The sequence below is a fragment of the Myodes glareolus genome, chromosome 11, assembly GCF_982192425.1.
Source record: "Myodes glareolus chromosome 11, mMyoGla1.1, whole genome shotgun sequence".
NCBI lineage: Eukaryota > Metazoa > Chordata > Mammalia > Rodentia > Cricetidae > Myodes > Myodes glareolus.
In genome coordinates, this window is record NC_142036.1 from 49,088,410 (window position 1) to 49,111,880 (window position 23,471).

General features: G+C 47.3%; 1 long non-coding RNA gene and 1 pseudogene across 1 annotated transcript in view; one reads left to right on the top strand and one right to left on the bottom strand.

The window, feature by feature from the left end:
• The window catches only part of LOC125387805 (uncharacterized), a 53,469-nt gene extending 30,708 nt beyond the window's left edge, over window positions 1-22,761 (bottom strand). The window contains exons 1-2 of the long non-coding RNA XR_015739225.1: window positions 22,622-22,761; window positions 9,970-10,107 (exon numbers count right to left, since the gene is read on the bottom strand). This is a non-coding gene — a long non-coding RNA (uncharacterized LOC125387805). The remainder of the gene's footprint in view (window positions 1-9,969; window positions 10,108-22,621) is intronic.
• On the top strand, window positions 15,519-21,256 carry LOC125387804 (calmodulin pseudogene; annotated as a pseudogene).
• Window positions 22,762-23,471: the final 710 nt, after the last annotated feature.

Sequence of the window (23,471 nt, forward strand, 5' to 3'; positions counted from 1 at the left end):
CGGGACAGCAGGGTCCAGGCCTCAGGACAACAGAGTCCAGGCCTCAGGACAGCAGAGTCCAGGCCTTGGGACAGCAGAGTTCAGGCCTTAGGACAGCACAGTTCAGCACACCTTTCCTCGCTGTGGCAAAATGCTTGACACAAACGACTTAAAGGGAGGAACTGCTTATCTGAGCTCAAGATTTCCAAGGCGTCAGTCCACCTTAGCAAGGAAGGTGCAGCAGGACATGGCTGCTTGTATCATAGAAGCAGAGAGGAAGACAGACAGGGACAGACAGACAAAGTACACCTGCATTTGCTGTGGGAGAATGCTCTTGTATATTGCAAAAATTTGTCACTCGTATTAGTTTAATGAAATGCTGATGGGTCAGTAGCTAAGCAGAAAGTATAGGCAGAGGGACTAGACTAAGAGAATTCTGGGAAGAGGAAAGGCAGAGACGCAACCACCACCCAGATGCAGGGGAAGTGAAATGAGATTGCCTCACTGATAAAAGGTACCAAGCCACGTGGCTAAACATAGACAAGAATTATGGTCTCTCTTACTTGCCTCAATTCTTCCTCCCACTGCCTCTCTCTGCCCGGAAGTCCCGCCTACACTTCCTGCCTAGCTATTATCCTAGCTATTGGTCCTTCATCTTTTCATTACACAATCACAGCAATACAGCTTCACGCAGTGTACACATATCCCACATCAAATGTTAACAAATGTGATTTTAATAATGTATAATAAATGTGTCAAAATTCAGGACAAGGTATTATGCAGTCAATGATATCTTCTAATGACTCATGCATGAGATTACAAAATAACACGGAAGTAAAGATTAGCTGAACGTGAAAGAGAGGTTGAGAGCCTTTGATGTCAGAGATATTTTAAAATATTTTTTAGACATGATTTCACGTTCTACATAAAGATAAGTCTTAAGAATAAACTACCGCATGTTCTGTTTTCATGTGGTATCAAAAGGTGACACATAAATACTAGGAAAACCTATTAAAATGTTTCTCCATTTTTCTTGTGTGTGTGTGTGTGTGTGTGTGTGTATGTGTGGTGTATACATGTGTGTACATCTCTGTGTGCAAAGGCCAGAAGACAGCACGTTTCTTCCTTTATCATTCTCCATTTTAATCCCTTTAAGTGGGGTCCTCACTAAACCTGAAACTCTCCTTTGATGCTGGCAGCTCCCCAGCAGCTGCCTGTCTCCACCCTGAACTCCTGGGATTACAGGCACATCTGCCCTTTTATGTGGGTACTGGGACTAGAACCCAGGTCTTTGTGCTTGTACGGCAAGCATTCTTACACAGTGAACTGCCTCCCCAGCCCCTATTTATCCCTTTCCTAATATAGATCTGGGTGAGATTAGTGTGAGGGCTAATGTTTCAAGTTTAAATCACTGTAAACAAAATGCCTCGAACCTGTAAACCCCACTTGCCTAAAGACAGATAACAGGATAATAAGCCGTATGTTTTCATTTCTATAAACAAGGATGGCTGCCAGAACGGCACAGAATGTACTTGATCACACACACTGGGAGGTATGTATGTCAGGATGTATGCTTGCCGTGACTAGACAAAGGCCAGGAAGTACATAACCTTGTGGATTTGCCCCCATAAGCACTTGACTCATTCTGGCCATTCTCTGGGAATCCTGAGTATGAACCTGGCCAGTGTCCATCATCCTGGCCAGTGTTTAATAAAGTTTGCTTCAAATTTGGTTCAAAAGTTGTAGTAGTGGTCTTAGTCTCACCCAGTGGGATCAATGCTAGTTTTTCTACATATACTTAGCAAAATGACATGACCTGATGCAGTGAATACAAAAACAGATATGATTATTCAGCTGGCCTATTAAGCCAGATATTAAAGATGTTTCCGAAACTATCAATGTCACTATTCTCATTAAAAGTTATATAATGACATTCCTCGTCAATTTAAACTGTGTTCTTAGTGCTGGGCATGGAGGTGTACACCCTGTAACTCCTGCGCTTAGGAGGCTGAGGCTGGAGGGTCTCAAGTTTGAGGAAACCTGGGCTGCACAGTGACACAGTCTAAAACCAAGACTGTAACTGCATTGACCTGCAATGGGCTCGTTGCTGATCTTAAATGAATTTTAAAAATGAACACTGTGGAAAGTTCTCAGTTTCCTTTCTTTCTGACGATACATGCTAATCACTTTTACCTGCGAAAAGTGATCACCGAAGCAGCAGGATATGATCTGCCCCACTGAAAAATGTACTGAGCCATATGGCTAATGTAGATAAGAAAAATGGGTTAATCAAGATGTGAGAGTTAACTAATATGTAGCCTGACCTAATGGGTCAATCAGCTTTATAACTTATAGAGATCTCTGTGTGATTTTCTTTGGGGCTAAACAGCTCTGGGGTACCGGGCAGGACAGAAACCCCAACAAGCCGGCCCATCATGCTACACATAACTATCTGTGACTCCAGTTCCCTGGACCTGGTACCCTCTTCTAACCTTTGTGGACACCAGACATGCAAATGGTGTACATGCATACACGCAGGCAAAACATCCATATACATAAAATAAATCTTTAAAAGATCAGAAAGTGATTTTTAAAAGTATAACTATGTGAGTGCCCCCCCCCAGAATTGTTTTTGTTGCAGGTCTTGGAGACTTTCCCGTGATCCTGCACACAGATAGCCCGGTGCTCAGCAGAATGCTCCTGTCAAACCTTCGAGACGTCTCTGTGCAGTTCCTGCCTGTGTAATAGGCTGCTAGGCAAATTCTAACCACCTCAGCCTCCTCTGCCGAGTCCTGCTTGTTTTTCCGTGACTGAGCTCTGGTCTGGAATTTGCTTCAAGGCAGAAATCCGGGCCCAGCTGGTAACTGATTACCTCACCCGTCCTTTTCCAGCCGGGTTTCTGAGCCTTTGAAACCCGTGTCCCACCTTGCTCTGGTTTTCCAGACGCTTCCACGGAGGGCTGGCCCCGTGTCTGCTGGCTTTTGATAACTGGAATAAACTCTTTCAACCCTCCTGCTCTGCTTGAAACCAGTGGGCCTGGATTCCAGCCATCCCAGGCACTGTTGGACGGTGGGCCCTGCTCACCCTTAGCCTGGCAACATGGGCCTTCTGAAGGTTCCAGGGCTCTGACCTCAAACTCCAGCACTAAATGACACATTACCCTCCCCATGCCTCCACAGAATGAAAGGGAAGCATTGTATTTTTAACTAAAAAGCCCTGGATTTCACGGGTTGGTATAAATTAACATGGCGGGAGGGAGTACCCGATACACCAAAATGTTAACCATGACAATACAACTGCAGAGTCCCTTTTTTTTTTTTCTGGACTTTCTAAATTTTTAAATAAATGAACATACGCTATCTTTAGAAAACAGAACAATGTCCCTTATTTATGGTCCCCTCCCACGGGGTGACATTTCATTGTGCCTTAGTACAAATACAGACCAGGGTGTGGCGGATAGTTCGTGATAAGGGGCTCCCCTGGGTGGTTGCCAGGGTCTGTCCTGGATCCACAGTGCCGACCATTGAATTCTGGCATCCTCCATTCCCTAGCTCCTGGCAGAAAGTTATTTGAAGAGCTCCCTTGTTTGTCAAGGAAATGACTGCAGCCCAGGAAAACACATCTTTCTCAGAAAATTTTCCAGACCTTTCTGCTACAGCCAAGACTCCCTTAGGAGCCTGAGGGAAGGAGTCCTGAGGAAGTCATGATTTATTTGTCGCCCCGGGCTTAGGGCCTAGCAGCCTTTGCTCCCCTACTAGCCCAGGCGGAGACCTAAAGGAGGCCAGGCTTTCTGCTGTGGGCGCACACGGCTGTTGTTCAACTCCTGCGTCCCCTTTAAAAAAACGAAAACAAACGGTTCCTCAGACTCCAGAGCAGGAACTCTGGAGACGTTAGCATATTCTGGCAAGAAGCCTGATGGATAATAGATAACAGGTTATCCAGGAAATAATTAGAAGCCTGCGCCCACACGGATCGGTTGCACACACTGACCCCTGTCGTTCAGGATGTGGCCCCGAGAGTCAGAAGCCTTTCTTCTTTCACTTTCAGGCGTCAGAAAAATGTCAGGCCTTTCTGTGGTGACAAGCTAACAAGCGCTCAGACACCAAGAGGCACTTAAGACCCTCCTAAGCGGGTTCTCAGGAATCTGGGGACCCAGCAGGTTCCTTCCCATGAGCCCCTGGGCAGGACGGCGGGGAATCAGCTTATCAGCCCGCTGCTGCTGTGCTGGAGGCCTTTGCTCAGGGCCTCTCCACCCCTCCTGCTTCTTCCTACCGGTTGTCTGCACGTCTACCCATGAAGTGTCTGCTTTCACAGTCCATGCCTGGCTGCTGAGCAGAGTAGCCCTGTCTCTTCTCCAGTTCAGGACATTACCCCACAACCCCAGAACCCTACCACGCACTGTTTTTTGTTTGAGCTTGAGATTAGAAGTATTCGCTTTTGTTTATAAATGCAGTCTCTGTAATCACCCACTGCTGTAAATATGTTCTGATGCCATGCTGATGGTCCATGACGGCTTCCGCCATCTTTATCTTTTTCTTTGGTAAAGAGTGTGGGATTTGAATGTATATAGGAACGCAGGGATGGAGTGGTGAAGACAGACTAAAGACCACGGATTCCGTTTTTTCTTCCTACATCTTTGAGTGGGGCTGACTTTTTTTTTTTCTGTTCTAAAATCAACAGTGATAACAAAGATCCCTTACTTTGACCACGAAAGCCGCAGGTTTTGATCAGCACACTGGGAACACCTCTGGACTCTTTTCCTAGTCTTGCTTTATTATCCCCATTTCACAGAGTAGAAACTTGAGTCTGGGGCAATTAAATGAGCTGCCCAAGGTTCACACACACAGTCCAGAGGTAAACTGGAGCTGTTGGATTCCTGAAATCCGTTGCCATAAAACCTAAAAACCTGAACAAACTGGCTCTACGCAAGTTAATGCTCCAACTCTTTTCATGCAAAGTGGTCTGTGCCCTGGAAGTTATTAGGGAACGCCTTCCCTGACAAGGGTGGTGGGAAGTTGTGGAGTATTGCCTATAGCATCCAAATCCACCACGTTTAGTTTGCCAAGAGCACCTAGGGCTTCATTTCATCTGAACCTCACCCTCCAAACACCTGGTAACTCAACATTGTTTCTCATCCCCTCTCCTCCACCTCGAATTAGAAACAAAGTTTAAAGCCGGGCAGTGGGGGTACACACACCTTGAATCCCAGCGCTGGGTAGGCTCAAAACACATGAAGAACTACAGAGGCCTCCCCAGCCCTTTGCTTGTTCAGTAGGCCACAGTACAGGGCGTGGTCAAGAACTCAGGCTCAGAAGCCAAATTGCTAATGGCAAATATCAACTCTGTCACATGCAAGTAATGTGACTTTATCTCCTCAACCAGAAGATAAGAGAGCCGGACATTCTGCCTAAGACTGCTGTTAATGGGGTGCTGGGAAAGTGCTGGGGTCACACTCGCTGTCAAGAAAGCTGTCAGTCAGTGGAAGCTGCTAACTTTTGCTATCTGCAGTAGCTGGATTTACAGAGGAGTGCGGTCTCAGCGAGCACAGTTTGTGTTCTCCTGTCAGAGACTCCGGATGTCACTGCCCCACCTTTAGTCCCCACCACCGCACACAGTAGACACTGCTGCAAAGGTTTGAGGACAAAGAGTTGGCTTGGTCCTGGGTCCCAGAAAGCTCTGTGAGTGAGTGGGGAAAGCAAGGCAGGGATAGGAATGTTACAGGAAACAAAGAAACACCACAGGGGGCCACTGTTTTGGATAAAGTGTCTGGGTAGATCCTACAGATCAGAGGAAGAGGAGACTCAGAATCAAACTGAAGTTCTTCATCACTAAACCAAAACTATGCTGTTTTCTGGACTTCTAGGGGGATGAGGAGGTCGTGGGGGGGGGGGGTGGCCTCACCTTCCAATCAGTTAACCTTTTTCTCTCCCTTTGTCTCTCTGAACTCCCCATATCAGGAAAGTAGTTAGAAATGACTCCCATACTCTGCTGCTACTGCTGTTCCCCTTCTGCCCTCTCTGTCCTCCCTCCCCCTCCTCCTCCTCTTCTCCCTCCTTCTCCTCTTGTTTCCTTCAGTGCTTTTATATCCACAAAAACTAAACCCTGCTGCTTGGCTCATTGACGCACATATTTTATTTGGTTGAGTGAAGCACGGACTGGCTCCAGAACCACAGATAAAGCCAATTAAGATCTCTAAATTAGCGTTTGGCCTATGGCCCAAGGAGCTCTGCATTGGTCCTCGTATGGTTTTTAAGAGGCCTGTCTCAGGAGGCGCTGAGGTGGACAGGGGTAGTAATAAAGTTGAGTCTTAGGAGCCTGAAATCAAGATACTTGCAAATCGAGGGGCCTTGGACAAGCCTGTCTGAATGCAAGGTCCTGGATTCCATCCCCAGCACCACATAAACGGTTTGTGTTAGTGCACACCTTTAATCCCAAAAAGCAGGCGGTGACGGCAGGCTGTATATCTAGTTCAAGACCAGTCTGGGATATACGAGGCCTGCATCGAAAAAGAAGAAAAAAAAGTCTTCAAATAAAAAAAAAATTGTAAGTTTGTATTTTTCGTTTTATTTTACTTTTATAAATATGGATGTTTTGCCTGCATGTATGTATGTGCGTCATGTGTGTGCAGTGCCCGAGGAGGCCAGAAGAGCACAGTGGATCCCCTGACTGGAGTTACAGATGGTTTATATAAGCTGCCATGTGGGTGCTTACATGTACCATACCACTGAGCTGCACCTAGGTCCTCTGAGTCACTGAGCCATCTCGCTAGCCTGGAAGCTTGCCTTTTGATCCAGGTGACCCAGTTAAGGGTTAGTGAATAGGTTTCCAAGAGGGGAAAGAGATTCAAATTCCTCTGAGATCTTCTGATAACTTACGTGGCACACTCCTCAAAATGGTCCCTGAGAGCCCTCCACCCATGGCCACTGGTCAGGGTCACTTCTGGGACAAGCTCTGCAAGGGCCAGAGCACACGCTCAGGCAGGCAGAAGCAGGAAGCAGTTGGTGCCCAAGAACAACAAGCAAGTGACCTTGGAGTGGGCCAGCTGTGAGGGGTGGAACCCCAGCTGACAGCTACAAGCACTTCCCACTCTGCATAATGCTCCCTTCTCAGAAACACTTGCCAACCAGCCCAGTAGTTTGCTCTGGATCCAGCATCAGACAGTAAATACCAGATGAGCGGTAGCTTCAGAACTTCTGTATAACCAGGCTGGGATGTGGTTCAGTGTTAAGGTACACACATTTAGCATGCACAAGGCCCTGGGGTTCAAATCCAGCAAATACAAAACCTCTAGGTACTCAACAACCCCCACAAGGTCCCTGTCCAATGGTCATGGTTACAAAAATGCACGTGCGTGCGTGTGAGTGTGTGTGTGTGTGTGTGTGTGTGTGTGTGTGTGTAAAAGAGAGAGAGCGCAGCAAGGCAAAAGCAGTCCTCCAGAGCTGTCCTGTGGCTTTCAAATCTTCTATACACAATTATAAACAGTTTGGTGATTTCAGTTAAGTGTTGATTCCAAGACCCTGGGGGAAACTTCCCAGCATCTCCCCTTTATCTCAGCAAACCCTACGAGGCATAAGAAGTCCTATTCTGTCCGTTGTTCTCAGGTTTGGATGCTTTCAGAATGTTGTTGCTTTTAGAGTAAAACAGGCCCGCTTTTTGACACGTCTTCTCTGTTCCGTGTACACACACAGCAAGACTCTAAAACAGACATTCTGCCAAGGCGCAAAGGCACCAGAACTCACACTCTGAGGTGCGGCACCAAAACATCCTGCAGGATTTAGACGAAAGGACACTCGTTCTGTGACTCTTAAACTACTTGCTCATGGTGATGAAATGGCCCAGACTTTGATGATAAATGCAGATTCGTGGACAGCCTTTCTGGTGTTCTATGGGAGAGACAGTGTGGGGGCAGGGCTGCCATAGGAAGTTTATGGAAAGGGGCTTCAACTCATCCATTGCGGGACCACATAGGCATTTCTTGTAGGTTTAAGAAACACACAAGACTAATTCCCATCTAGAACGTCTAAAAAGCAAATAGCGGGCTGGTCTTGACTCTGACTACGGAATAAAAGGAGATCAAGGGATGGGGCTAGGAACACTCGTGTTTCCCAAGGTCATCCCAACAGAGGGTGTGCAAGTGTATAGTCAGGTGTGAGCCATGCCTAAGAAAGAACAGAAAGTCTCAGGTCTGTCCTGAGGGATAGACAGACCCCAGGGGGAAGCCCCAGGTCTCACCAGACTCCTAGAGGCTGAACAGCATCTCGGACAGAGGAATCTGGGAGGAGTCTGGGAGGCACGCTCTGGAGAAGACATCCTCAGAGGAAGGAAAGATCACCACAAAAAGGCCTCTGAACAGCAACATTTAACATTTACCAAAGTCCAAGAAAGAACGTTAAACAGTCAAGAACAAAAACCCCAGTCCCCACACCATTTCTCATGCCTGGATATCCAACTTGGTTTTCTATTTTTCTGTTTTGTCCTGAGATGCGCCCTCACTACGCAGCCAAGGCTGGCCTTAGAAGCAGGATTCTCTCGCCTCGGCTTCCTAAGTGGCAGAATTATAGGTGCATTTAGACTTAGAACGGACAGATAATAAACGGAGAACTGTTCACAGCTGACCGCCCACCCCTCCTCCCAGCCCCTATTTTACTACCTCTCAAGAACCCTAAGCTAGGAGATGAGAGAGAAACCAGATTTAAAATAAAAGGTCATGGAGGGTGGGATGTTTGTCCATTTTCCATTACAATAACAAAATACCCGAGGCTGGGTGCTGGCTCTGGCGAGGACTCCCTCAGCTAGGGCACACTGTGATGGAGCCCACACACCTGGGAGAGATCACTTAGGAGTTAAGAGGCCAGAGGGTGGAAAGGAACCAGCCTTGTCTTCTGAAAGATCCGCCACTCATATCACCACGGACGATGGAGCTCCCACTCATAAGCCTTTGAAGGACATGCTCAAAGCCCAGCCAAAAAGGGGTAGGTTGACGGTTACATTTCTATTGTGTGGTTTAGGGCTGTGTGACTACATGTGGCCAGAACCTCATGGAGTTTGCCCTCAATTTCACCTGGAGCAGAGGAAGCCTTTCCTGCCTTGAGCAGCTGAGAGAGAAGAAAGAGTGGGAAACCCAAATAGTTTTGCTTTTTAACTGTATTTGCCGAGTCATGTTTGTGGAGCATGGCGAGAGGCTGTATTTCCGAGACCGGGAGATAGACTAGTGTCCGGGGAGACAGTGGACTCTGGTTTCTGAGTCAGAGTCCCAGAGCACTTCCCTAGAGAGGTAAGACAGTCTGTATAAATAGGCCAGTGCCCGCAGCATCCATGAGCCCTAGTTAGGAAGTCTCCATTGCTCCCCACTCAATTGGAAGAGGATCTGACTTAAAATTGGAAATAAGATTCTCTCTGCTATAAGACTATGGAGGAAGGTGGCCGCGCCTTGTCATTGGGAATACCAAACTCTACTAAAAATTCATCACATACATTGCAGAGCCTGCCCAATGACAAATCACACAGAGACTTGAGAATGGTTGTGGATACTTTAGTAAACAGAATGTTTGGAGAGACCTTCTTAATCGCTTGTCTCTCTATTCCAAGCCCAGCCTGTGTGATGCTGGAGCCCAGACTCTGCCAACCACAATTTGGCTCTGCCAGCTGGCTCTGTGGGTCATCTTCTCTGTGGTAAGAATGTGGCAGGCAGAAGAAGGAAGGACTGGTTCCCTTCTGCCTGCTTCCTGCCGGATTTCTGCTCCTGCCCCGGTCACCTTAGCCACGCCTGGCAGTTTACAGCTCTCCCAATACTTGCAGAATCAGCCTCACCGTGCTCCTATTCCAGGAAACCTGGGGTCCCGTGACCCCCTCTCCAGCTCAGAGAGAGCAGCCACAGCTGTGGGTTTTTACCTTTGAACGATTCCCACCCCTCCCCATGCCCACCCCTGAGGACAGAGGCTGCTTCGTGTAGCTCTCCAACAAGACTTCCGCATCTTCTCTGATGCTTACCTGGTTAACAGCTTCCTTCTTGTCAATACATCTTCTGCCCTCTCTGGTCAAATACCTGACGATATTTCCTGCCAACCGGCTGGCTCTTGACTGAGAAGCTTCTTAATGAAAACCAGAGAGCTGGAATGCCTCAGGGAACTATTTGGGATTAAAAAGAGAAATTAGTCAGGGCTCTGTGGGGAATAGAAGTGGCTTGCCTGCCTGTCTTCCCGCCTTCCTTTTCCTTTTCTGTGCGAGAGATTGGATTCAAGGTCTCTACTTCAGCATTAAGCTATACCCCAGCCCATAACTTGGATCTCCCATGTGTTTTGAGTCGTTGGAGCCCCCAGGTAAGCAGAAAAAAAGAAAGAAAGAAAACCAGCTTCACTCCAGGAAGTGCATATCCCTATCCCTCGCCTCCAACCCTTGCCCACAGTGTTGTACACAGACCTAGGGCTTGCAGTGGTTCTCAACCTGGGGGTCCATGACCCTTTCATAAGGGCCACCTAAGACCATCAGAAAACAGATATCTGCATTACGATTCATAACAGTGGCAAAATTGCAGTTGTGAAGTAGTAACGAAAGCAACTTTATGGTTGGGGGTCACCCCAACATGAGGGTCTCGGCCTTAGGAAGGTTGAAAACCAGAGACCTAGCTGTAGGTAGTTCTAGCATAGAACGTTGTCTGGGCAGAGCCTGCACCTTGAAGAGAACCTCCTTGGCTCTCGGAGGCCATCGCCCAAGCCAAGGGAAAGCTGACCCAAAGTTCTGTCAGCTCTGGTTTGCCAAGTTGCTGTCCTAGATTTTCAGAGTCCTTGAATTTGAGATAAAAATCCTCAGTGTGGACCTGCCAACCGGTCGGGTTTGTAGTTGCTCACGCATCTGACGCCTTCAAAATGTGCTTTTTTTTTTTTTTGTTTTCAGCAAGGATCACTTTCCTCATGGGGCCCAGCCAACAGGAATGAGGCAAAGCCCTGTTTTCTTGGCTCTTCTTTCTACAGGCTCCTGGCTGATCAGGTCAGGTCCCAACCTTTTCTCTCTGTGTCCTTCAACACTGCCCAGCGGTCCTGGAGAGAGAGAGAGGCATCGCCACCTCCTGGCCCACACTATTGTTGCATGCCAGATCCCAGAAAAGAAGTAAACTCACATTTTAAATCTGACTTTGAAGTGAAGAGGTCTGCAGTGTTTGAGGAAGACTCCATCTCTGGGCCTCCAATTTTGCATTTTAAAGTCAACACTGCTATCCTTTAACCGCCCTGCTAAGTTTTTCGTGGTCGACAGAGCATGGAGGACGGAATTGCATCTTCTTGGAATATCCAGTGTGAGCGGTCACCACGCTTCCCTACAAGGCCACCCTATTTGTTTCCTGGGTAAATATTATTTGGACATTGCTCAAGCTTTGGGTTGCTGTCTTCTCTGTTAATTCAAGGCTTTGCTATTTCGTCCATTTACTCCGCAAGATGACTCACGTGTCTGACATATTTGCATTGTTTGCTCTGATGTGAAGGAAACATCGGACAGACAAAGCAGATGCAAGCCCTTCCCTCCTGAAGGAACTGCTCCGGGGAGGAAATGGCGCATAACTAAAGCATGTGGGTCAGCTGAACCAGGTCACCAGGAGAGAGGTGACTTGTTTGCTTTGCTAGATGGGAGCAATTACAGCAGTCTCTCTGCCAGCGGCTGGGTTCAGCAGAGGGGGAAGAGATGAGGCGCAAGAGGAGAGAGAAGAGAATTGGTAGAACCGGGGAGAGGCCCGGCATCTGGTTCACCCATGAGTAAAGGGGATGAGTCAGATATGCTCCTGCCAAGTGCTGGGTGCTGAACTAGGTGTTGGAGATGCCACGGTGGGAAAAGGCGATGATGTTCCTACTGTGCTGCATGTGTTGTTCTCATTAGGGAAACAGACAAGAGAAAAAAAAAGATGCAAATTAATACTCCAGTGTGGCAGCTGTGGCTTGGGATAGGCGTCATGGCAGTGGTGATGGCAATGTCTTGAGACATTTCTTTTAAGCTGACTTGCAATTTGAGGGGTTGGGGATGGGGAACTGACTGAGATAGGCTCTCATATAGCTCAGGTTAGCCTCAAACTCCACTATGGATATGAGATAGGATCTCACATAGCACAGGTTAGCCTCCATAGTTCCACTATGGAAAAGTAAATGACCTTGAACTTCAGATCCTCCTGTCTCCACCTCCTGAGTTTGGGGGTTCTAGGAATGCACAATCACATCTGGTTTATACAGTGCTGAGGATAGAACCCCCGTCTTTGTGCATGCTAGGCAAGTACACTACATTTCAACCTGAGTGTTTAATGTATGATAAAGAGATAGGCATTCATGTGAAGAGCCCTTCGGGAAGAGGATTTCAAGTAGAAAGAAAAACAACTTCTTGACCCTGAGGGTGAGAGCTTGACCCTTCTTGCCAGTGAGGAGGTGAGGTTGTAAGCGTGAAGCAATCAGGGCGGGCAGAGTGAGAGATAAGGTTAAGGACTGGCCATTGGTGGCCTTTTCTAAGCAGCCAGTAAATTTTATGGGCAAATTCTTAGATAACTCAAGGCTAGAAAGGACAGCTCACACTGCTAAATGGCAAAAGCGGAATTTTAAAAAAAAGAAAGAAAAAAGAAAGCATTCCACAGATGGCATATAACAAATCTCAATGTCAGAGTTTTCATCTGAACTCCAAAAAATCAACTGCAAAAGAGCAGCATAGGAAGGTCAAGTGTTCTGCTGTTCTTACAAGGAAAACACTGGGGTTCTGAAACGTAGAGCCTAGGACAGTAGAACAAACCACAGCTCATACACTGAGCACGGCGGTTATGACTGGAGTGACAGGCTTTGCAACCCTTTCAATGGGAACTGTGGTCCTAGGAGCGGAAGTGAGAGAGTTGGGGGTGGGGGTAGAGACAGGAAAAGAGCCACTGCCGAGCTGAATTGTTGAGCTAGCCGTGTCCATAGCCAATATGGAGTCCTGTGTGCAAGCATCTTGGCACATCCAGGAGGGCAAAGCCATAGACTCAGTTCTCACTGCCCCACATACTACCTACAGGTCAGAGGCCTTCTCGGGACGCCTCTGTTCCTCATGCACAGTGCCAAAGGAGTTAACATGGTGGTGGCCCCACCCACAGTGTCCCTCAGAGTTCTTCCTACCCAGTGTCAGAGACACTGGAATAAGAGGGTAACATGGTGGTAGCCTCACCCACCCACAGTGTCCCTCAGAGTTCTCCCTACCCAGTGTCAGAGACAATTGGAATAAGAGGTAACCCCACACATTGCAAGACCTTGCCTCAAAAATAAATAAATAAGTAAACATCCTGTTATTATGTTATGAATAACAATTTTGCCTTTGGTGATAAATGTACTTGAATATGAAGTATAAAGTTTGAAAAATATCTTATGTATATTATTATAGTTTACCTGATCCTCTCTCTCTCTCTTAAAAAATGAAAACAGGTTAAGAAATTGCTCAGAGCACTGTCTGCTCTTCCAGAGGACCCAGGGTTTGATTCCCAGCATCCTCATGATTGCTCACAATTGTTCCAGAGCATCAGATGCCCTCTTCTGACCCCCACAAGCACTAAGGGCATACGTGATGTAATGGTCTGTCCTGTCCCTTTAAGAGCTAAGCCCCTCCTACTCCCCTCCCCTCCATCTAGGCAGGCAGATCTGCTTCCAGTCTGAGCCCCTTCATTTCTGTCTCTCCCCCAAGAGGCAGCTTCTAGCTTCTACCTAGCTCCCTTCTCCCTACTTCTCCCCTTCTCTCTCTCTCTCTCTCTCTCTCTCTCTTTCTCTCTCTCTCTGCCTCTTTCTTCTTGTCTCCCTTTCCCCTTCCCTTCCATAACCCACTAAATAAATATCCAACCTCACTCTGCAAGCCAATTCATCTAGATCTCTCACCTGCCTTACGGCTCCCTGTCTGGGACTCGTTGCCATATGGGCCACTGGGGGCTCCCTGTTCTCAGGACCCGCTGCCCGCTGCAGCCACTTGGGGAACAGTGCCGTTTTATTTTAACCATAACACATGATGCACAGACATACATGCAGGCAAAACACTCACAAACACAAAATAATAAAATAACTTTTGAAAACTAAAAAGCAATGTAAGCAGTCCTTGAAGTTCTTGATCTCACAGATCGCCCAAGTCTTGCCAGTTTGAAGAGAACGTTACTTCTAGAAGTTCTACACCTCTCCCTACCCCCCCCCCCCCGCCACAAACCGTTTCTGAGGGCTTATCGTCCCTACAGCTTCCTCCTGCACAGGGAAAGTAAAGAGGCACTGGCTGGCAGTGAGCGAGGAGCCCTGGCTCCTTGTCCAGCTCTGAGGCTGTTTGTCGATATCACCCAGGGCACTCAGGAATCCCATTTTTCACATTACAAGGGGTTTATGGTCCCTTTGTGAACTATTTCTGTGCGGAGCCTGTGGAATCTGGGCCTCTGTTGACAATCTCAGAAGGAGAGCCTTTTCTGTGGCTCCCCAGTCTTTCTATTTTTTAGGCTATTTCAAGTTCAAGGCTGCAGGCTCTGGTCTCTCCTATTATATCCCCCACCAGCGGTACAATGGTGTCTTTTGGGGGGAGGCCCCATTGTAGTCAGAGGCTCTGTAAACGTCTGGGGAATGTTATCTCTTGCCTGCAGGTGCTAAGTTAGCTGGCTATGACTGACACACCCTCTGTCCCCCTCCTAGGTGCCCTCCTGGGCCTCTTAGCTTCTAGGTAGGGATAGACAGCATGCGTAATTCAGAAAAGCACACACATGAGGAACTAGCATCCAGGACAGTAGTCCAAAGAGAGAGCAATCTCTACCACTTGGGAACAAAAGTACCTCTCCTCCGCAGAAATTCGGGGCCAGCCCTCAGTTTTGCCATCCCTGACAAGACTAGATGTCCTTGGCCTATACGTGGCCGCCCCTGCAAGATGCTTCAGGTAATTTGTTGTGGACGGAGGTGTTTCCCATTCCTATAGCCACCTCCTTTCTCAGAGCTGGGCCGCTGTAATCTTCAGACCATATATCTCCAGGCTAATCTCGCCTGTGCCCACTTTGGAGAACAAAAGTGAGCAGTGGGAGGAACGGAAATGGTTCCACTAATCTGCTTCCCACGGGTGACTTTGAAAAAACAAGGATACAAAAAATGATTTAGGTGGAACTCCCAGCCCTGGAGGGAAACCACAGGAGGACAAGGCGTGCCCTTCTCTGCCTCCTAGTGAGGTTTCCCAATCTGTCTCAGCTACCGGGGTTGACTGGGTCTCAAATTTCTCAAATGGAAACTTACTAAAGCCCATTTGGCACCAGGGTGGCAGCTCTCTGGGTGCAGCGTAAAAGAGACCAGAAATTGATCTAAGGCTATGCCTGGGGGTGGGGCAGCTATTCCCCTTCCTTCATCCATGAAGCTCCACCTTCCTGCTGATAGGGCTCCCACCCAGGGGTGCCACACTGGCAACCTGGGAAGAGCACAGAGGTCAAAAGAGCCAAGACTCCTGGGTTCCAGGAAGTGAGCAACAGGCAGAGGCCTGATGGGAACAGAGTAAATATGGTGATATTTTGTTTGGACTTAAACAAATAAATCTTGCCTGAAGATCAGAGTGCAGAGCCAGCCACACTAGTTAGCCCTAGAGGCCAAGTCATAGTGGCACACACCTTTAATCCCAGTACTCTGGAGATAAGAGTCTGTGAGTTCAAGGTCACCCTAGGCTACAGTTGAATGGATCTAAAAGAAAAACAGAGCCAAGCCGTGGTGCTCACACTTTTAATCTTAGCACTAGGAAGTGATATGGCTAGACCAGAGAGGACTATGAGGCAGGAGGAGACAGGGTCCAAGGTATCATTGAGAGAGGCATTCAATCTGAGGATTCATGGGGACAGGATCGTCTGTTTCTTCTGAGAGCTTGTAGAGGTTAAGAACTCTCTAGTGGCTGGCTGCTCTGCTTCTCTAACTTTCAGCTTTTGCTCTGGATACCTGACTCCAGGTTTTTCTTATTCAGACCAAGCAGAGTTCATGCTACATCAGGGAGAGAAGGGGAGCGCACAGAGAACCTCCATCTGTGGTTAAGCACCAGGTCTGCAGTCTCGGCTCCAGACTACAGAGTGTGTGCTAGACCCTGTCTCTGTTTGTGGGAAATGCACAAGCGGCTGGGAGAGAGGCACAGCCTGCCCTGCAGGAGGTTCAGTAGCCCGAGTCAGCCCTCTAACTGTGGCCTAAGAAGAGGCGAGGGTGACAGGTTAAGTGGAAGACAGTGCCTGTGGCTGGAGCTATAAGGAAAGCCCTCATGACGAACAGACATTGGATGAACTCCAAAAGGAAGAGAGGGAGGAGGGAGAGTGCCCAGGCCTGAGAAAACAAAGCAAGAACATAGAAAGTCCATGGAGCATCTTCCAACATGGAAATCGTTCCCTCCACGCCCTCTCCAGGATGGATACCCTCTGCTTACCTTTGACTCATTGTTCAGGAAGTCCCTAAGAAGCCTGTGCACTCCTCAGCTTGGCAGGAATAAGAACACTGTCTTTATTACCGTTCACAGGAAGGACAGTGCCGGCGGTGACTAGCATTTACCAAAAGCTTCCTGTGTGCCAGATGCTGTGCCGAGGGCTCTGTAAGCGCCAGACTCATTCAAGCATTACACTGCTTTTCGTTGCGGGCTCTATTATCAGGTGCTACTACTGCTGACATTCTTAGATCAGTGCTATTATTAATACTGCCTGTCTTGGTTAGTTCCTGTTGCTGGAATAAAACACCATGTCCAAAAACAATTTAGGAAACAAAGGGTTATTTCAGTTTACAGCTCTCTGGTCACGGTCCATCCCTAAGGGGAAATCTGGGCAGGAACTCAAGTCAAGAACCTGGAGATAGAAACCAAAGCCATGGAGCAACGCTGCTTTTTGGTTTGCTCTTCTTCGTGGCTTGCTCAGCCTGCTTTCTTATAGAACTCAGGACTACCAGCCCAGGGATGGCACTGCCCCCATAGGCTGAGCCCACGTGTACCCATTCATTGTGAATATACCCCACAGGCTTGCCCATTGGCCAATCTGATGAAGGCATTTTCTTAATTGTGATTCCTCTTCCCTATTCAAGTTAGCAATAGAAAAGCGAGAAAGAAAGGTATTAAATATTATTATTAGGTATCATTGTCCCTGTTTTGGAGATGGGGAGTTTAAGTCCTGCAGACATTAATTTACTAACTCATATAGATAAGGATTGGTAGAGACCAGATTTAAACCCAAACCTGGTTCTGAGCCTCCCGTAATTAACCAACCAGTCTATATATGACCATTAAGTATTTTTTTTTTGTCTCTCTGTCTGCTTGTTTGTTTGTTTTTGAGATGGGGGCTCATGTATCCCAGGCTGACCTCAAACTCCCTATAGCCAAGAATTGCCTTGAACTTCAATTCTCCTGCCTGCACCTCATTGAGTGCTGGGATTACAAGTGTTACTGCTACGATCATGTGGTGCTGTGTTGTGGGATGTTCATACACTGTGTGAAGTTGTGTCATTGTGATTGGTTTAATAAAATGCTCAAGAGCGAATAGCTAGACAGGAGAGGTTATGCGGGACATTTGGGCAAAGAGAGGAACTCGGGGACTAAAGCTAGTCTTGAGGCATTAACCAGCAAAACCTGGAGAGAGTCAGAAGCACAGATTGGAGGAGAAGTAAAGAGCCATGTGGCAGAACGTAGATTAATAGGAACAAGTTTTTAAGTGATAAGAGCTAGTGGGGCAAGCCTAAGCTAAAGGCCAACCTTTCATAATTAATAATAAGTCTCCATGTCATTATTTGGGGGCTGGGAGTTCAAATAAAGTCTGACTACCATACTGAGAATGGAACCTAGGGCTTCATGCAAGCTAGGCAAGCACTCTACCAACTGAAATATAATCCCAGCACCCATCTTTATAAACTTGGGTGTCAAATTGCACAGTAATTATCTCCTTCCTTCTTCTTTCCCTCCCTTCCCTTTATTGAGACAAGGTCTCCATGTGTAGCCCATGCTGGCCATGGGCACTTGCTCAGCCTCCCAAGGGCTAGGATTACAAGCAGGCATATACTATCATGCCTGGTTTGGATACCATGTTTCTGGAAGATGGATTTGCTCATCAGTTCTCCCATGTTCTTCTTGAACTAGTCTGACCTCTCTGGAACCTTCCCTAGCCTTTGAGTTCTCACAAGGTACCTTTCTCCTGAGTCCCCACTGCACTTACAATGCCACTAATTGGATGGTATCATCCAAGGACTCGGATCGCATGTCATTGAGATGGAAACATCTGATCCCTCCAACGAGTCTGCAGGTAACCCTGGGTAGTTGCATACCTTGCTTCTTGAGGCAAGAAAACACAGTGAGCCAGAGAATGACTCCCGCTGCAAGTCCCTTGCGTTAAAGCTGATGCAGGTCTGCGAGGCGTCCTCTGGCAGGCCCGGCTTGGGACTTCAAGGCCATTGTACTGCTCAGTCATCTTGGCTGCCTGCCCCTCTGCATCCACCCTCCTTCCTTACCCTGTGGTGACGGTTTTTTCTTCTCTTTCCCTGGCAAGCGAAATCTGGCAGCTTCCCACACCTCTCCCCCATGCGGCCGTGTGGCTCTCTGCATCCAAAGAGGCCACTGCAGCCTCTTTCCAGAGAACTCCTGGCTGCCTTCCAGAGAGGTGGCTTCCCTGATGCAGTGCTCTAGAAGGTCACCGTGTTAGGCGAAGGGACACAAGGTACTGTCCTGACACCCTTAGAGAACTCCCCTTAACTGTCACCTCTGAGAAGGAATCAATCCACCCTGTAATCGCTCTCTCGAGGGGTCTGATTGATGGGTCTAGTTGTTTTAGTATTAGCCAGGGTAAGTTAAGTAAGTCAAATCAATAAACTTTATAGGTCTCCCCAGATTGTTCCAGAGGTGAGACCCAGTTGCTTTCACCTCAATAGATTTAGACCTCTGCCTGAGTAAAAATCAGGAGTCACCTGGGGAAACAGTTTGATTTCTCTTTGAGAGACTCTCTGAGTGCCCTTGAGCCTGTCAGGACTTAAATCAATAACTTTAACAGCTTCCAAGAAATCCGCTGCTGTTGGAGTGTCTCCATGCTGCCACCTGCTCTCCCAGGCACGTGATGGCTTCAGACACCTGACTGAATGAGGCAAAGGGTCAGACACCTGACTGAATGAGGCAAAGGGGTGATGACCAAAACCCCTGCCTGAGCCATCTCTGGGTGGACACCCAGTACTGCCAGCTCGGGCTTTTGTCGCTGCCAGAGCCCTGTCTTCTGTCTATCAGTCTGTCCTAGATTTTCTATAAGAAAACAGGAGTTGGAGTGGAGTGAACATGTCAAGAGGTTGTGTGGTTCAGTCTCAGAAGCTGGTAAGCCTTCCAGCATGGATGACCAACTGACTGACAAGCAGACTGAGAAACTCAAAGAAGTTTTTTTCACTATCTGACAAAGATGGTGATGGAACTGTAACAACCAGGCAGGGACTGTGATGAGGTCTCTCGGGCAGAAGCAGAGCTACAGGACATGATTCGTGATGTAGACGGAGACGGTAAGAACACAACTGACTTCCTTGAATTTCTGACAACAACAGCAAGAAAAATGAAAGACACAGACAGTGAGGAAGGAATTAGGGAAGCTTTCCGCGTGTTTGACAAGGATGGCCACGGCTGTATTAACGCAGCTTCAGCTGTGATGGCTAACCTTGGAGAGAAGCTAGCAGGTGGAGAAGTTGATCAAATGATTGGGGAAGCAGATTTCGATGGCGGTGGTCAGGGGAACCAAGAAGCCTTTGTACAAATGATGGCAGCAAAGTGAAGATGTTGGACAGACTGTGTTAAGTGCCTTGGACACAATTGTTTGTTTGCCTTTTCTTTGTTTGTGACTTATCTGTAAAAGGCTTCCCCCCTACTGTTAACAAAATATGTATGTCTAGCAATGAGGACTTCATTCCTCCTTGTTTCCTTCCCTTATCTTACCCACCTTGTCCTTAAACCTTAGTTTGGAAAATTGCATGTGGCTTACTCTGGCTACATCAAGCCCTTCTGCGCGCCTGAACTTAGATGGAGTTGGTCAAATGGGGGAACATCTGGGTTATTCCTTTTTCTAGAGTGGTTTTTAGGAACTGTCAGCATGTTGTGGTTGAAGCGTGGAGTTGAAACTCCACTTGGACTGCAGATAGTCAACAACATGTACTCAAAGTTGCTCTCCTGCAAAACGCGTTTTGTCCAGGTACTTGTACATTATTGTTTTTTCCATACCGCTGATGCTTATTGTACCAGAGACATTTTCTTTTATTGCTTGTTTTTTAAACTTTGTTGATCCATTTAAAGAAAGTCTGCTTATGGCTCAATTTGTCACAAATCCATTCCAAATTGTTTATTTGTTTTCCAATAAAAAATACAATTGCAAAAACAAAACAGGATGAGCAGCCATGAGGAGCAAGCCAATAAACAACACTCCTCCATGCCCTCTGCCGCAGTTCCTACCTGCAGGTTCCTGCCCTGTTTGAGTTCCTGTCCTGACTTTCTTCGGTGATAAACAGTGCTATGGAAGCCGAAACCAAATAGACCCTTTCCTCCCCAAGCTGCTTTGCTCATGGTATTTCACCACATCGATGGAAACCCTAAAACACTCATCTCCCCATTCTGCAAAGCCTGCCCAGTATGGAACCACAATGTCATGTTCTGGCAAGAACCGGGAACCAGCAGAAGAGCAAAGCCAGTTCCTCCCTTCCGCCCAAAGTCAGGCCTTTGTTCTGGGGAAGCTTCAGACACCATGCAGACTGCCAGGCCCCTGGATGTTCTCATTTACAAGTGGGTGTAAGACTCACTCACTCCTTGACCACAGGCTCACACTTGTAAAACCGAGACTTCCACAATCACTGCAAAGCCAGGCCATTAGGCAGTCATGGTCGGCACCCTCTGCCGGCATGAAGCCCACACCAGAGAATCAGGAACTCCTGCTGCTGGAGTCCCCACTTGAGAGACTGAGGTAGACTGAGGGTTAAGGCACACCAGAGACTGCACACAGAAGATCCTTAGCAGCTCTTTCTCTTTGTATCAACTGTCAGCAGCCGTCTTACAACAAACCACAATAATAACAACGGCCAGGAGAAGAACACAGACAACACCATTTTCTCTTATCGAGCTTTGTATACATGCGTCTATATGTATATGTCTGTGCCAGTAAAAACTGTGTGAAAATGCAAAAACGAAAATGATGGATTCGTGTTTTAATTACCTCAGTACTTTTCAACACTGGACCCCACACACCCCACACACCACATACCTTTGTCAAAGCATTAATTACTACAATTTCTATTTTTGTGTCTTAAAGTAAATGTCAAAATTGATCTTAGCATGTTGTTGTTCATGCTGATAAACACCAGTTTAATAAACCTAGCCATACTCATTCAGATATCTCTGCAGTCAGAAATTTTGGCTAAGGTAGCTTTACCAGAAAAGTCACCATTGATTTCTATTGTCATTGGTAAGCTTCTGAGATTCTCCCTCGGTCACAGTTGGAGAAAACGGCTGTGGCAGTAAACATTAGCATTATTGGACACAGTGATTTATATTTGATTTTGTTGCTGCAGCTGTTTAAGATCTATTTATTATTTATTTTATTTACGTTTTGTGTTTGCTTGCAAGTGTAGGCACACCATACGAGTGCAAGATTCCACAGGGGCCACGTCCCCTGGAAATGGAGCTGCAGTTGACTGCTCGCTGCCATGTGGACTCTGGGAACCAGATCTGGGTCCTCTGCAAGGGTGGTAAGTGCTGCTGGGCCAAACCACCCCCCCCCAGCCCCCTTGTTTTTTGCTGTTCAGTTTAAGACAAGATTTCAGAAAGACCGACTGGGAATTCAGCGTATAGCCAAGACCAGCCTTGAGCTCTTGATCCTCCTGCCTCTGCCTCCTGAGTACTGGTATCACAGACATGTACCCCATAGCAGGCCCAGCATGCTGATTTGAACAGGCATCCAGGCCCTGATGGAAACAAGGCATTTTAGATGGCCCTTCTAAGTTCCGGCAATGGTCGCACAGAACAACAGAACTTGGGGGAACTGGGAACCTGTTTCTCCACTTGCAATCCCGTGTAAGCATTGTTGATTTGGAATCTGCTCCTTAAATGTCGGCACTGTGGTTTCCCCAGAGCTTGGAACTGAGGGGATTCATATCATTAGCTTCTAACTCTGGAAACAAATGCTGTTGATGAAACACTTGAAAGAGGGGTTAATTCTCCATATTAACCTCTGTGCAGAGCGCAGTGCCAGCTCACAGTTATTTAAAGGGATTCACTTGAAACGTATAGATGTGCACGCGTATGTGTGCACTGGTAAATCTTAGCAATGGCAGTGGCAATTATTTGGAATCTAGACCAACAACAGATGTTTTGTTGTGTTTTGTTTTGCAAGAAGGAATATATCAATCAGAATGGCAAGCACGTGGTGATAATAAAAAGCATACTGAGCCAGGCATGGTGGTGCAGACCCGTAATTCCAGCACTTAGAAGCTAAAGCAAAAGTGTAGCATGAGGGCCGGCTTGTTGGGGTATCTGTCCCGCCCAGTACCCCACAACCGGCAAGCCCCAAAGAAAATTAATCACACAGAGAACTCTATAAGTTATAAAGCTGATTGGCCCATTAGGTCAGGCTCCTTATTAGTCCTTGTAACTTACATTAATCCATTATCATTATCTATGTTAGCACATGGCTCCGTACCTTTCTCAGCTGGGCAGGTTACATGCTGCCTCTTCAGTGGTCTGCACAGGAATGGCAGAGGGACTTCCTCCTTCCTGGAATACTCCTGTTCTCATCGCCCCGCCTCTACTTCCTGTCTGGTTGACCCACCTATACTTCCTGCCTGGCCAATCAGCGTTTTATTAAAATATATGGTTGGCAGAATACAGATAATTCTCCCACACCACAAAAGGATCATGAATTCAAGGCCAACCTGCTCTACATAGCAAGACTGTGTGACTGGGAACGGGTAGGCTAAATTTAGTTTGATTATTGTTTTAAAATTTGATGTACACAAGAAAACCCACAGAATCAGCTATCCTGGGCTCATAAGGGCTCACAGAGACTGAATGGACAACGAGGGAGCCGGCATGGGACTGACCTAGGCACTCTGCACGTGTGTGATAGTTGTATAACTTGACCTTCCTGTGGGACTCCCGATAGTGGGAGCAGAGGCTGTCTCTGTCTCTTTCGCCAGCTTTTGGGACCCTATTCCTCATACTGGGTTGCTTTATCCAGCTTTAATATGAGGGGAGGTGCCTAGTCTTACTGAAAATTGGTATGCCATGCTTTATTGATGGCCACAGGAGAGCTGCCCTTTTCTGAAAAGAAACAGAGGAGTAGATGGCAGAAGAGGAAGTAGGTAGAGGGAGGTAGGGAGGAAGGGGGAGGGACCTGGAGGAGAAGAGGGAGGGGAAACTGCAAGCAAGATATGAAAAAAGAATTCATTCCTTTATTAATCAAAATTTGGTGGAGAAAATTCATCCCTTGCTGCCTATGCCTTAAACACATGGAGGCCAGTACTCACCCTCCCCTGCACCATGGTACTTCA